Here is a 12,275-nt window from a genome sequence, read left to right on the forward strand (position 1 = left end):
GTCGTGTGAATGCTTTTGTCGGATACACACTTCCTGTGCTCTCAGCTCTTATAAATTTTATCAGGACAATAATTTTATATGTTCAAGATGACACGTCAACGACAAAGCGAAGAAGACAGAGGGAGGAAGAGTAAAGGCTTTAGTGCACAGCGCCAAGCCCTGGAGTGGCAGGGGAATTACAATCAGCAGAGCCCTTACACTGTCCCGTATGTGCACACGCGTCACAGGTGGCCAGTCACACAAATTTTAAAAAGAAAGAAAATCCCCCGCTTTGTCGAGTGCCCCCTATAATGACCGAGTTCTGAAATGCTCACGCTACAGCTGATGGCTTCCTTACTTTTGTGAGATGTGGCAGAATCTTTAAGGCACTGGCCCCATGTTTGGTGGCTACCACATCCCCTGCCCCTCATTCTTTTCATGGGTGAGTCTGTTTAAAGTGCGAGCCGCCTGCGATGGAAGGTTAAGAACTGTAATAAAATGAAATATTCAGCAGGATGTTCCGTCTCCTGCCGTTCTCATGTAATAGTTATGAAAAGTGTCACATTCATTTAAACACTGCGTGTGAGTTTTTGTCAAGGAGAACGGCGGGGACGTTACCGGTTTTTATATGTGGACGTGCCCGCTTTTATTTCAGAGCGTACATTCTGTCAAGTCGCGACCTTTTAAGCTCCTAGCCAGAGAAAGCAAAAAAAAACCTGAAGCGATATTTCACGTAAATGAGGCAGCTTTATGTTCTTAGGATTCCATTACATTTGGTTTCATTCAAAATATTATGAGCTCCCATAAATGAAAATCCCGGCTCTTTATTAACAGAGCAACCGCAAAGATTTACTTCTCTGATGAGCTCAGATACACTTCATATGAGTAATGGAGGGCGGGGGGCAAGAGAACGAATGAGACGGCTATGGTGGCTTGTTTAGGATTCACGGGTACCGACCGGGTTAGTAAAAAATAAAAAATATTAAAGTGAGGTCAGCGTTACAAACGAGTCAACGTGAAGGAGTGATTAGCCGACGAGAGCACACTGATGGAGGGAGCGGTGCCATGAGAACAGGTCAGGCCAGGTTGGGGAGCATGCACTGGTACCGCGCATTGCCACATGACCCCAGCTGGCAACCCCCCCAGGCAGACACGCAGTCCACCCAGATGTTAAGTGGGCATCCACTTGGCCTGGTCCAGCCGCTTAGGTCCTCAACAATGGTCTCCTCACATTAGTCAAATTTCTTATCTTTCTTACGCTTCATTTTCACTGTTATGCTGACGACACCCAGTTCTGTGTGCCCACCAAGCCTGATTCCATTCTTCCACCTTCTTCTCTTGCTGACTGTCTGTAGGAAGTTAAATCATGGCTATCTGCTGCTGCTTCTTCTTCTTTCAGCTGCTCCTGTTAGGGGTCACCACAGAGGTTCCTGTCCTCATCATCTTGTTCTGTCACCCCCACCACCTGCATGTCCTCTCTCACCACATCCATAACCCTTCTATTAGGCCTTACTCTTGTCCTCTTAACTGGCAGCTCTATCCTTAGCACCCTTCTCCCAATATACCCAGCATCTCTCCTCAGCACATGTCCACACCAATGTAATCTCGCCTCTCTGACTTTGTCTCCCAACTTGAGCTGACCCTCTAATGTCCTCATTTCTAATCCTCTCCATCCTCGTCACACCCAATGCAAATCTTAGCATCTTTAACTCTGCCACCTCCAGCTCTGTCTCCTGTGCCACCGTCTCTAACCCATATAACATAGCTGGTCTCACTACCGTCCTGTAGACCTTCCCTTTCACTCTTGCTGATACCCGTCTGTCACAAATCACTCCTGACACTCTTCTCCACCCACTCCACCCTGCCTGCACTCTCTTCTTCACCTCTCTTCCACACTCCCCATTACTCAGTACTGTTGATCCAAAGTATTTAAACTCAACCACCTTCGCCAACTCTACTCCCTGCACCCTCACCATTCCACTGACCTCCCTCTCATTCACACACATGTATTCTGTCTTGGTGGTCTTACTGACCTTCATTCCTCTCCTCTCTAGAGCAGATCTTCACCTCTCCAGGGTCTCCTCAACCTGCTCCCTACTCTCGCTACAGATCACAATGTCATCAACAAACATCATAGTCCACGGGGACTCCTGTCTAATCTCGTCTGTCAACCTGTCCGTCACCATTGCAAATAAGAAAGGGCTCAGAGCCGATCCCTGATGGAATCCCACCTCCGTCACTCCTACCGCAGACCCCACTACTGTCACACTTCCCTCGTACTTATCCTGTACAACTCTTATGTACTTCTCTGCCACTCCTGACTTCCTCATACAATACCACAACTCCTCTCGAGGCACCCCGTCATATGCTTTCTCCAGGTCCACAAAGACGCAATGCAACTAATTCTCTAATCTCTTCTTCCTCCCAGGTTAAGAGCTTACATGTTATTCTTGATAGTACCTTAAAATTCGAGGCACATATTAATAATGTCACTTGGTCGGCATATTTCCATGTACAGTCATATGAAAAAGTTTGGGAACCCCTCTTAATTTTTTGGATTTTTGTTTCTCATTGGCTGAGTGTTCAAAGTAGCAACTTCCTTTTAATATCTGACATGCCTTATGGAGACAGTAGGATTTCAGCAGTGACATTAAGTTTATTGGATTAACAGAAAATATGCAATATGCATCATAACAAAATTAGACAGGTGCATAAATGTGGGCCCCCCAACAGAGATATGACATCAATACTTAGCTGAGCCTCCTTTTGTCCTCTAGACGCTGTCCTCCTATAGCCTCTGATGAGTGTCTGATTCTGGATGGAGGTATTGTTGACCATTCTTCCATACAAAATCTCTCCAGTTCAGTTCAATTTGATGGACAGCCTGCTTCAAATCATCCCATAGATTTCCGATGACATTCAAGTCAGGGGACTGTGACGGCCATTCCAGAACATTGTACTTCTCCCTCTGCATGAATGCCTTTGTAGATTTCCAACTGTGTTTTGGCTCATTGTCTTGTTGGAATATCCAACCCCTGCGTAACTTCAACTTTGTGACTGATGCTTGAACATTATCCTGAAGAATTTGTTGATATTGGCTTGAATTCATCTGACCCTCAACTTTAACAAGGGCCCCAGTCCCTGAACTAGCCCCACAGCCCCACAGCATGATGGAACCTCCACCAAATGTGACAGTAGGTAGCAGGTGTTTTTCTTGGAATGCGGTCTTCTTCTTCTGCCATGCAAAGTGCTTTTTCTTCTGACCAAATAACTCAATTTGTGTCTCATCAGTCCAAAGCACTTTGTTCCAAAATGAATCTGGCTTGTCTAAATGAGCATTGGCATACAACAAGCGACTCTGTTTGTGGCGTGAGTACAGAAAGGGCTTCTTTCTCATCACCCTGCCATACAGATGTTCTTTGTGCAAATTGCACTGAATTGTAGAACGATGTACAGATACACCATCTGCAGCAAGATGTTCTTGCAGGTCTTTGGAGGTGATCTGTGGGTTGTCTGTCACCATTCTCACAATCCTGCTCATATGTCGCTCCTGTATTTTTCTTGGCCTGCCAGACCTGCTGGGTTTAACAGCAACTGTGCCTGTGGCCTTCCATTCCCTGATTCCATTCCTTACAGTTACAGAAACTGACAGTTTAAACCTCTCAGATGGCTTTTTGTAGCCTTCCCCTAAACCAGGAGACTCAACAATCTTTGTTTTCAGATCTTTGGAGAGTTGCTTTGAGGATCCCATGCTGTCACTCTTCAGAGGAGAGTCAAAGGGAAGGAAGCACAACTTGTAATTGAGCACCTTAAATACCTTTATATCTCATGATGGGACACACCTGTCTATGAAGTTCAAGGCTTAATGAGCTCATCACACCAAGTAATCAGCATTGAGCAGTGACAGGCATTCAAATCAGCACAATGACAAGGGGACCCACATTTGTGCACAGCCAGTTTTTCACATTTGATTTCATTTCATACAACTAAAAACTGCGTCACTCAAAATCTTTGTTCGGAAAACACCGCAATACTCAGATGTTCCTAGGAAATGAAAGACAGACCACTGTTATCTTTATTGGTGAAAGGAGAGTCAATTATTATGTAGGCTGAGAGGGGGTCCCACACTTTTTCATATGACTGTACGTAATATCAGCTGTTTTCGCCCATCTCTTTCAGCTCCCAGCACTGCTTTTCTTGTTCATGCTCTCCTAATGATTATTGTAATTCTGTCCTTTCTGGTCTTCCTCACAAACTCCTTTCCAAACTTCACTTGGTTCAGAATGCTGCTGTTACTCCTGTCATTACCAGAACTCCTTCCATTGAACACATTTCTCCAGTCCTTCATCAGCTTCACTGACTCCCTGTTAAATATCGCATTGATTTTAAGATTCTGCTTATTACTTACAAGACCCTCCATAATCGGGCACCTCCTTATCTTTCTGATCTTCTTCACAACTCCATTCCTTCTCATATCCTTAGATCTTCTTCCTCTATCAATCTTATTATCCCTCCTGCTCCCTTGACCGCACTGGGGTTTAGAGCTTTCAGTCGTGCGACTCCTCGCCTCTGGGACTCTCTGACACAAGACATTCATAACTTCGACTCTCTCGCTACCTTTAAATCTCATCTTAAAACACATCTTCTGAAGATGGCTTATTCTGTCTGATAATTTTAGCTGATTAATTTCAATTCACTTGTATTATTGTATTTATTCTGGTTTTTAGTGTGGTGTAGTATTTTATTCATTTTACGTTGTGACTGTTGTTATTAATGTGCTCTGTAAGGTGTCCTTGTGTGCCTTGAAAGGCGCCTATAAATAAAATAAATTATTATTATCTCTCTATTATAAAAGAGACGACACTTCTACGTCCCACGAAACAAGTCTATGCACGGACAGAGTAGATGACAAAGTAGAACGTCGTAAAGAATTAAAAAATGCTGGCGAGTTACACATGCAGAGCAGGTTAGAGATAACGGAAGCACGAAAATTCGAAAGTCTCAAAGAAAGGATAGTAAAGATCGCATTAGCGCAAACAAATGGAAAATATTATTCAGTGAATTAACGGAACAGCGTAAAGAGATCGAATATATTGTTCGGATTTAAGTATTAAGTCTATGACTTGTAGATCGGCTAATTCATGCTGCCAGCGAGAATTAAAAGATTCCAAAAACGTTGGTGTGGTATGAAGTCCCGTGAGACGAAGACTTTTAACATGAGATTCTTTCAAGTGGGGCAGCACGGTGGCACAGTGGTAGCGCTACTGCCATGCAGTTAGGGGACCCGGTTCGCTTCCCGGGTCCTCCCTGCGTGGAGTTTGCACGTTATCCCCGTGTCTGTGTGGGTTTCCTCCCACAGTCCAAAGACATGCAGGTTAGGTGCATTGGCGATTCTAAATTGGCCCTAGTGTGTGCTTGGTGTGTGTGTGTGTCCTGTGGTGGGCTGGCGCCCTGCCTGGGGTTTCTTACCTGCCTTGCGCCCTGTGTTGGCTGGGATTGTCTCCAGCAGACCCCCGTGACCCTGTAGTTAGGACATAGCGGGTTGGATAATGGATGGATTATTATTAAGATAGCAGATCTTCCTGCTTTGAGTCCTTCCAGCAGGAAGAGGCGGGTCCAAGTGGGTGTACACCCCGGAAGTGATGTCACTGGTGTTACAGCTGTCAATCATCAGGTCTGCAGAGGGAGGAAGAGTAACAGCTTTAGGGCACAGGATGGATTCTTTCAAGTCATGCCCTGCTTACAACTATTTTTCAAACAAGGCCGCGGGGTCATCTGACCTCTCAGTCGTGTGAATGCTTTTGTCGGATACACACTTCCTGCGCTCTCAGCTCTTATAAATTTTATCAGGACAATAATTTTATATGTTCAAGATGACACGTCAACGACAAAGCGAAGAAGACAGAGCAGGAACAAAGATTCGAAAAAGTCGTTTTATTTATTAGAGAGAAAGAAACGATATTCACTCACGGGCAGTTATACGCTGCGTAGTCACGATGTAAGTCCACACACCGAATCAAAATTCAATATGATCTTGAAGAATCGTTAATTCCAGATACTGTTTTTAATAAGATTTTAAAGTAAAAGTGAAAATAATGCATTTGTAACAATTCCCATGAAAATAACCATCTCTTACAATTGTATATCCGGTTAACTAAACCCGGGGGTGGGCGAGCGAAGCCCCCTGGTTATTATTATTATGTTTCTCTGTGGTTGTTAAAGATCACTGGGCGCCCGATGTCCTGGCCAAGTTGCTCACCACGGCCTGGTCAGTCTGCCTCTCTCATCATCCTCCGTCTCTACTTGGGTATCTCTGCCACCACCTAACAGCTCACGTGTGCTGAGTGTACTGACACAAAATGGTCGCCGTCACATCACCCGGGTGGGTGCGGCACATTAGCGGTGGTCGAAGTGGCCCCCATTCACTATGTCCAGCACTTTGAGTAGTGAGAAAAGATAAGTGTAAAGAATTATTATTATCCATACATCCATCCATTATCCAACCTGCCATATCCTAACTACAGGGTCACGGGGGTCTGCTGGACCCAATCCCAGCCAACACAGGACGCAAGGCAGGAAACAAACCCCAGGGCAGGGCGCCAGCCCACCGCAGGGCACACACTAGGGACAATTTAGGATCTCCAATGCACCTTACCTGCATGTCTTTGGACTGTGGGAGGAAACCCACACAGACACGGGGAGAACATGCAAACTCCACGCAGGGAGGACCCGGGAAGTGAACCCAGGTGTCCTAACTGCGAGGCAGCAACACTACCCACTGCACCATCGTACCGCCCCATTATTATTATTATAATTATTATTATAAACTTCAGAACACAATTTCACATAGCAAATGCATATTCACAGTACCTTATTTGTGGACTTGAAAACACCAAAGTTATCCTTTACTACAGTGGGTTGGCACCCTGCCCGGGATTGGTTCCTGCCTTGCGCCCTGTGTTGTCTGGGATTGGCTCCAGCAGACCCCCGTGACCCTGTATTCGGATTCAGCGGGTTGAAAACTGGATGGAAGTTAACCTTTAATAATTCCTTCCATCACTTCACCGGTGATGCACGTTAAAACTTTCTGGTGGAACGTAACTTTTCGAAATCTGTAACATGCCAAACCGGGGCTGTTTGTGACTCACGTCAGTCCGACTGCGCCAAATGTGTGTGGTACGTGACGCTTAGGAATCGGAAAGTGACGCATCATCATTTCTACCAATGAAGTCTGACTGGCCTGCGATGTTCAGGAAGCTGGAAGCAACACCCTGAGTTGACCGAATGAGCGATTTCATGTTTGGATTTTTAATAAATTTGCGAAACTGAACAGAAAACACGTTCTCAGTTTTGCATTATGGGTTGTTGAGTGTGGCTTGTTGGGCACAAATGGCAAATACAATACAATTTGTGTAGCCCAAAATCACACACGGAGTGCTGCAATGGGCTTTAACAGGCCCTACCACTTGACACCCCCCAGCCTCGACTCTCTAAGACGACAAGGAAAATCTCCCAAAAAAATGGAATAAAACCTTGGAAAGGCAGTTCAAAGAGAGACCCCTTTCCAGGTAGGGTGGGTGTGCAGTGAGTGTCAGGGGGGTCAATACAATACAACACAATACACAGAACAGATCAAATCCTCAATACAGTATAAAAATATTACAAGTACGGAGCAGCAAATGTATCCATTTAGGATTAAATTAACAGCACAATAAAGAGTGCAGAATGTGAAGGGGTCTCAATACTTCCTGAAGCCCCTGTTAAACGAAATAAAAACAAACAGGAGGAGTAGAGTGAGAGCGAAGACAGCAGGTGTGCTCCCTTCAGCTAACTTGGCAGATGGCAAATGATATTTCAATGACCACCACAGCATGACTGGCCAGTGCCAGCCGGCTGCATCCAGCTGTTCAGTACAAGAGATGGCACACAACTGTGAAGTGATGTGCTTGGCCTGCTTCATCCTGACCCGAGGTGTTCAGTGTGGAGATGAGGACCCCCGTGCTTTAGCAACAGTGCTGTCAATTCATGGGGTGACGGTTTATTTGTGTGTTTTTCTTTTTTATTACAGTGGGATTTCTTGTCTGTGGTGGGCTGGCGCCTTGCCCGGGGTTTTGTTTCCTGCCTTGTGCCCTGTGTTGGCTGGGATTGGCTCCAGCAGACCCCCCGTGACCCTGTATTAGGATATAGCGGGTTGGATAATGATTGACCCTCCATTATGACACTTAAACTTTAGCTCTGGTGCATCCCATTTTATTCATCAATATTGAGATGTTTCTTGAGATGCCTCCTACACCTTCACTCCTCCTCGTGTGTCTCACACTCACATTTCCTCTTTCATTCTGTTAACAAAGCCAACCTGACCAATCCCACCAAAGCAAAACTGACCAATCAGACTGCTCTGAGGGCCTGGACACACATATATTGGTGTTTTTTGATATAGTAAATTAAAAAATAAAACTCAAACCTCACGTTGACAGAAGTATTCCGACCCTGGGCTGTGACACTTGAACTTTAGCTCCAGTGCATCCCATTCTATTTATCAATGTCGAGATGTTTCTACACCTTGCTTGGAGTCCACCTCTGTCCACCCTAATTGATTGGACTGGTTAGGTGAGGCACATGTCTGTCTGTCTGTCCGTCCACAGAAACTCTCACCGCTGACTTCAGATTTTCAGGTTTAATTTTTTTTACTTTCTTGTATACGGAGTGTAGGGAACGTACTGTAATCATTCAAAGATTCGATGTGGAGATTTTGATGAATATCGACATTTTAGACCTCCCTGACTTTCTCATATACAAAGTATAGGGAAAGGATTGAAATCCTTCAAAAATTCCATTTCGAGATCTTGATGAATCTCGATGTCTTAGACCTCCCTGAGTCTGAAAATACCATTTTTGGAATTACGTCTGTCTCTCTGTGTGTGTTTGTGTGTAAACACGATAACCTGAGTACACCTTCACTTAGATCAACCAAATTTTGCATACAAGTATGAGGTACAAAAGTAGATTTCTGTCAACTTTTGAGCTTTTTCCGCTAACTTGGTGGTACTTTTTTATTCATGCATCTGCAGAGTCCGATTTATTTAACTTTACTGTTTATAATAATTGTTCAATATACAGTGCATCCAGAAAGTATTCACAGCACATCACTTTTTCCACATTTTGTTATGTTACAGCCTTATTCCAAAATGGATTAAATTCATTTTTTTACTCAGATTTCTACACACAACATCCCATAATGACAACATGAAAAAAGTTTACTTGAGATTTTTGCAAATTTATTAAAAATAAAAAAACTGACAAATCCCATGTCCATAAGTATTCACAGCCTTTGCTCAATACTTTGTCGATGCACCTTTGGCAGCAATTACAGCCTCGAGTCTTTTTGAATATGATGCCACAAGCTTGGCACACCTATCCTTGGCCAGTTTGGCCCATTCCTCTTTGCAGCACCACTCAAGCTCCATCAGGTTGGATGGGAAGCGTCGGTGCACAGCCATTTTAAGATCTCTCCAAAGATGTTCAATCAGATTCAAGTCTGGGCTCTGGCTGGGCCACTCAAGGACATTCACAGAGTTGTCCTGAAGCCACTCCTTTGATATCCTGGCTGTGTGCTTAGGGTCGTTGTCCTGCTGAAAGATGAACCGTCGCCCCAGTCTGAGGTCAAGAGAGCTCTGGAGCAGGTTTTCATCCAGGATGTCTCTGTACATTGCTGCAGTCATCTTTCCCTTTATCCTGACTAGTCTCCCAGTTCCCCACATCATGATGCTGCCACCACCATGCTTCACTGTAGGGATGGTATTGGCCTGGTGATGAGCGGTGCCTGGTTTCCTCCAAACGTGACGCCTGGCATTCACACCAAAGAGTTCAATCTTTCCCTCATCAGACCAGAGAATTTTCTTTCTCATGGTCTGAGAGTCCTTCAGGTGCCTTTTGTCAAACTCCAGGCGGGCTGCCATGTGCCTTTTACTAAGGAGTGGCTTCCGTCTGGCCACTCTACCATACAGGCCTGATTGGTGGATTGCTGCAGAGATGGTTGTCCTTTTGGAAGGTTCTCCTCTCTCTACAGAGGACCTCTGGAGCTCTGACAGAGTGACCATCGGGTTCTTGGTCACCTCCCTGACTAAGGCCCTTCTCCTCCGATCGCTCAGTTTAGATGGCCGGCCATCTTTAGGAAGAGTCCTGGTGGTTTCGAACTTCTTCCACTTACGGATGATGGAGGCCACTGTGCTCATTGGGACCTTCAAAGCAGCAGAGATTTTTCTGTAACCTTCCCCAGATTTGTGCCTCGAGACAATCCTGTCTCGGAGGTCTACAGACAATTCCTTTGACTTCATGCTTGGTTTGTGCTCTGACATAAACTGTCAACTGTGGGACCTTCTATAGACAGGTGTGTGCCTTTCCAAATCATGTCCAGTCAACTGAATTGACCACAGGTGGACTCCAATGAAGCTGCAGAAACATCTCAAGGATGATCAGGGGAAACAGGATGCACCGGAGCTCAATTTTGAGCTTCATGGCAAAGGCTGTGAATACTTATGTACATGTGCTTTCTCAATTTTTTTATTTTTAATAAATTTGCAAAAACCTCAAGTAAACTTTTTTCACGTTGTCATTATGGGGTGTTGTGTGTAGAATTCTGAGGAAAAAAATGAATTTAATCCATTTTGGAATAAGGCTACAACATAACAAAATGTGGAAAAAGTGATGCGCTGCGAATACTTTCTGGATGCACTGTATTATTAATTTGATTTGATTTGTTGTTGATGGTTCTTTAGTGTACATCTCTTTATTATAAAAATAAATCTTGGGAGGGAGACGAGCCATGATCTTCTCGGAAGACACTTTGACGTCCCACAAGACAAAAGGACAGCTGCTGTACAGACTTTGAAATGAAGGACGCGCAGCGCGATAAGCAGAACACACAGCTCGCCAGCAACAAGACAGCAGCTGATCCGACCGCATCTCCTTAGCGTGTGTTCAGCCCCCCATCCCCTCACAATTCCAGCAGCGTTATACGTCCCACAAGACAGACATTTAACCACACCCGGGCCGGAAATAAAGGAAAAAAGAGTAGATGAGAAAGTAGAACGTCTGAAAGAATTCAAAAATGTTGGCGCGGTACACCTGCACAGCAAGTTAGAGATAATGGAAGTATGAAAATTCCAAAGTCTCAAAAAAAGGATAGGGAAGATCGCATTAGCGCAAATAAATGGAAATTATTACTCAGTGAAATAACGGAACAGCAAAAAGAGATCAAATATATTGTTCGGATTTTAACTTGGAGAATTAAAAGATTCCAAAAATGTTGGTGCGGTATAAAGTCCCGTGAGATGGAGACCCTAACATGAGATTCTTTCAAGTCACGCCCTGCTTACAACTATTTTCAAACAAGACCGCGGGGTCATCTGACCTCTCAGTCGTGTGAATGCTTTTGTCAGACAACACTTCCTGCGCTCTCAGCTCTTATAAATGTTATCAGGACAATAATTTTATACATTCAAGATGACACGTCAACGACTAAGCGAAGAAGAAAGAGCAGGGACAAACATTCGAAAAAGTCGGGTAATTTATTAGAGAGAAAGAAACGATATTCATTCACGAGTAAATATATGTTGCGTGGTCACGATGTAAGTCAAAACACGGAATCAAAATTCCATGCGATCTTGAAGAAACGTTAATTCCAGATATTGTTTTTACAAACATTTTAAAGTAAACATGAAAATAATGCATATGTAACAATTCCCATGAAAATAACAATCTCTTTAAATTGTATATCCGGGTGGGCGAGTGACGCGAGCAGGGTGTGAAGCCCCCTTAGTAATATAAAAATCTAATCCTTGTCTTGTGGTTTACTCCTCAAATATCCGTCCCCATATGTGAGTATACTGCGGTGGGTTGGCACCCTGCCCAGGATTGGTTCCTGCCTTGCGCCCTGTGTTGGCTGGGATTGGCTCCAGCAGACCCCCGTGACCCTGTAGTTAGGATATAGCAGGTTGGATGATGGATGAATGAATGGATATCTGAGTATATGAGAGAGTCGAGGGGAGAGCACTTGCGATGGCTGTATGGCGCACCGGTTAAGGCTTTGGACTTCAAACCCTGAGGTTATGGTTTCAGATCTCACCACTGATACCGTGTGACCCTGAGCAAGTCACTTCACCCCCTTGTGCTCCAACTGGAAAAAGAAAAGAAACGTAACCAATTGTACCTCAGATGTTGTAAGTTGCTTTGTATAAAGGTGTCGGCCATGTAAATGTTAGCTTTTGTTTCATTTATTTGTGCGTATCCTGACT

General features: G+C 44.4%; 1 protein-coding gene across 7 annotated transcripts in view; it reads left to right on the plus strand.

Annotated features, from left to right (window-relative positions):
- Positions 1-12,275, plus strand: part of khdrbs2 (KH domain containing, RNA binding, signal transduction associated 2) — a 784,395-nt gene that overhangs the window by 298,889 nt on the left and 473,231 nt on the right. The window lies entirely within an intron of this gene.

The sequence above is a fragment of the Erpetoichthys calabaricus genome, chromosome 15, assembly GCF_900747795.2.
Source record: "Erpetoichthys calabaricus chromosome 15, fErpCal1.3, whole genome shotgun sequence".
NCBI classification, from domain to species: Eukaryota; Metazoa; Chordata; class Cladistia; order Polypteriformes; family Polypteridae; genus Erpetoichthys; species Erpetoichthys calabaricus.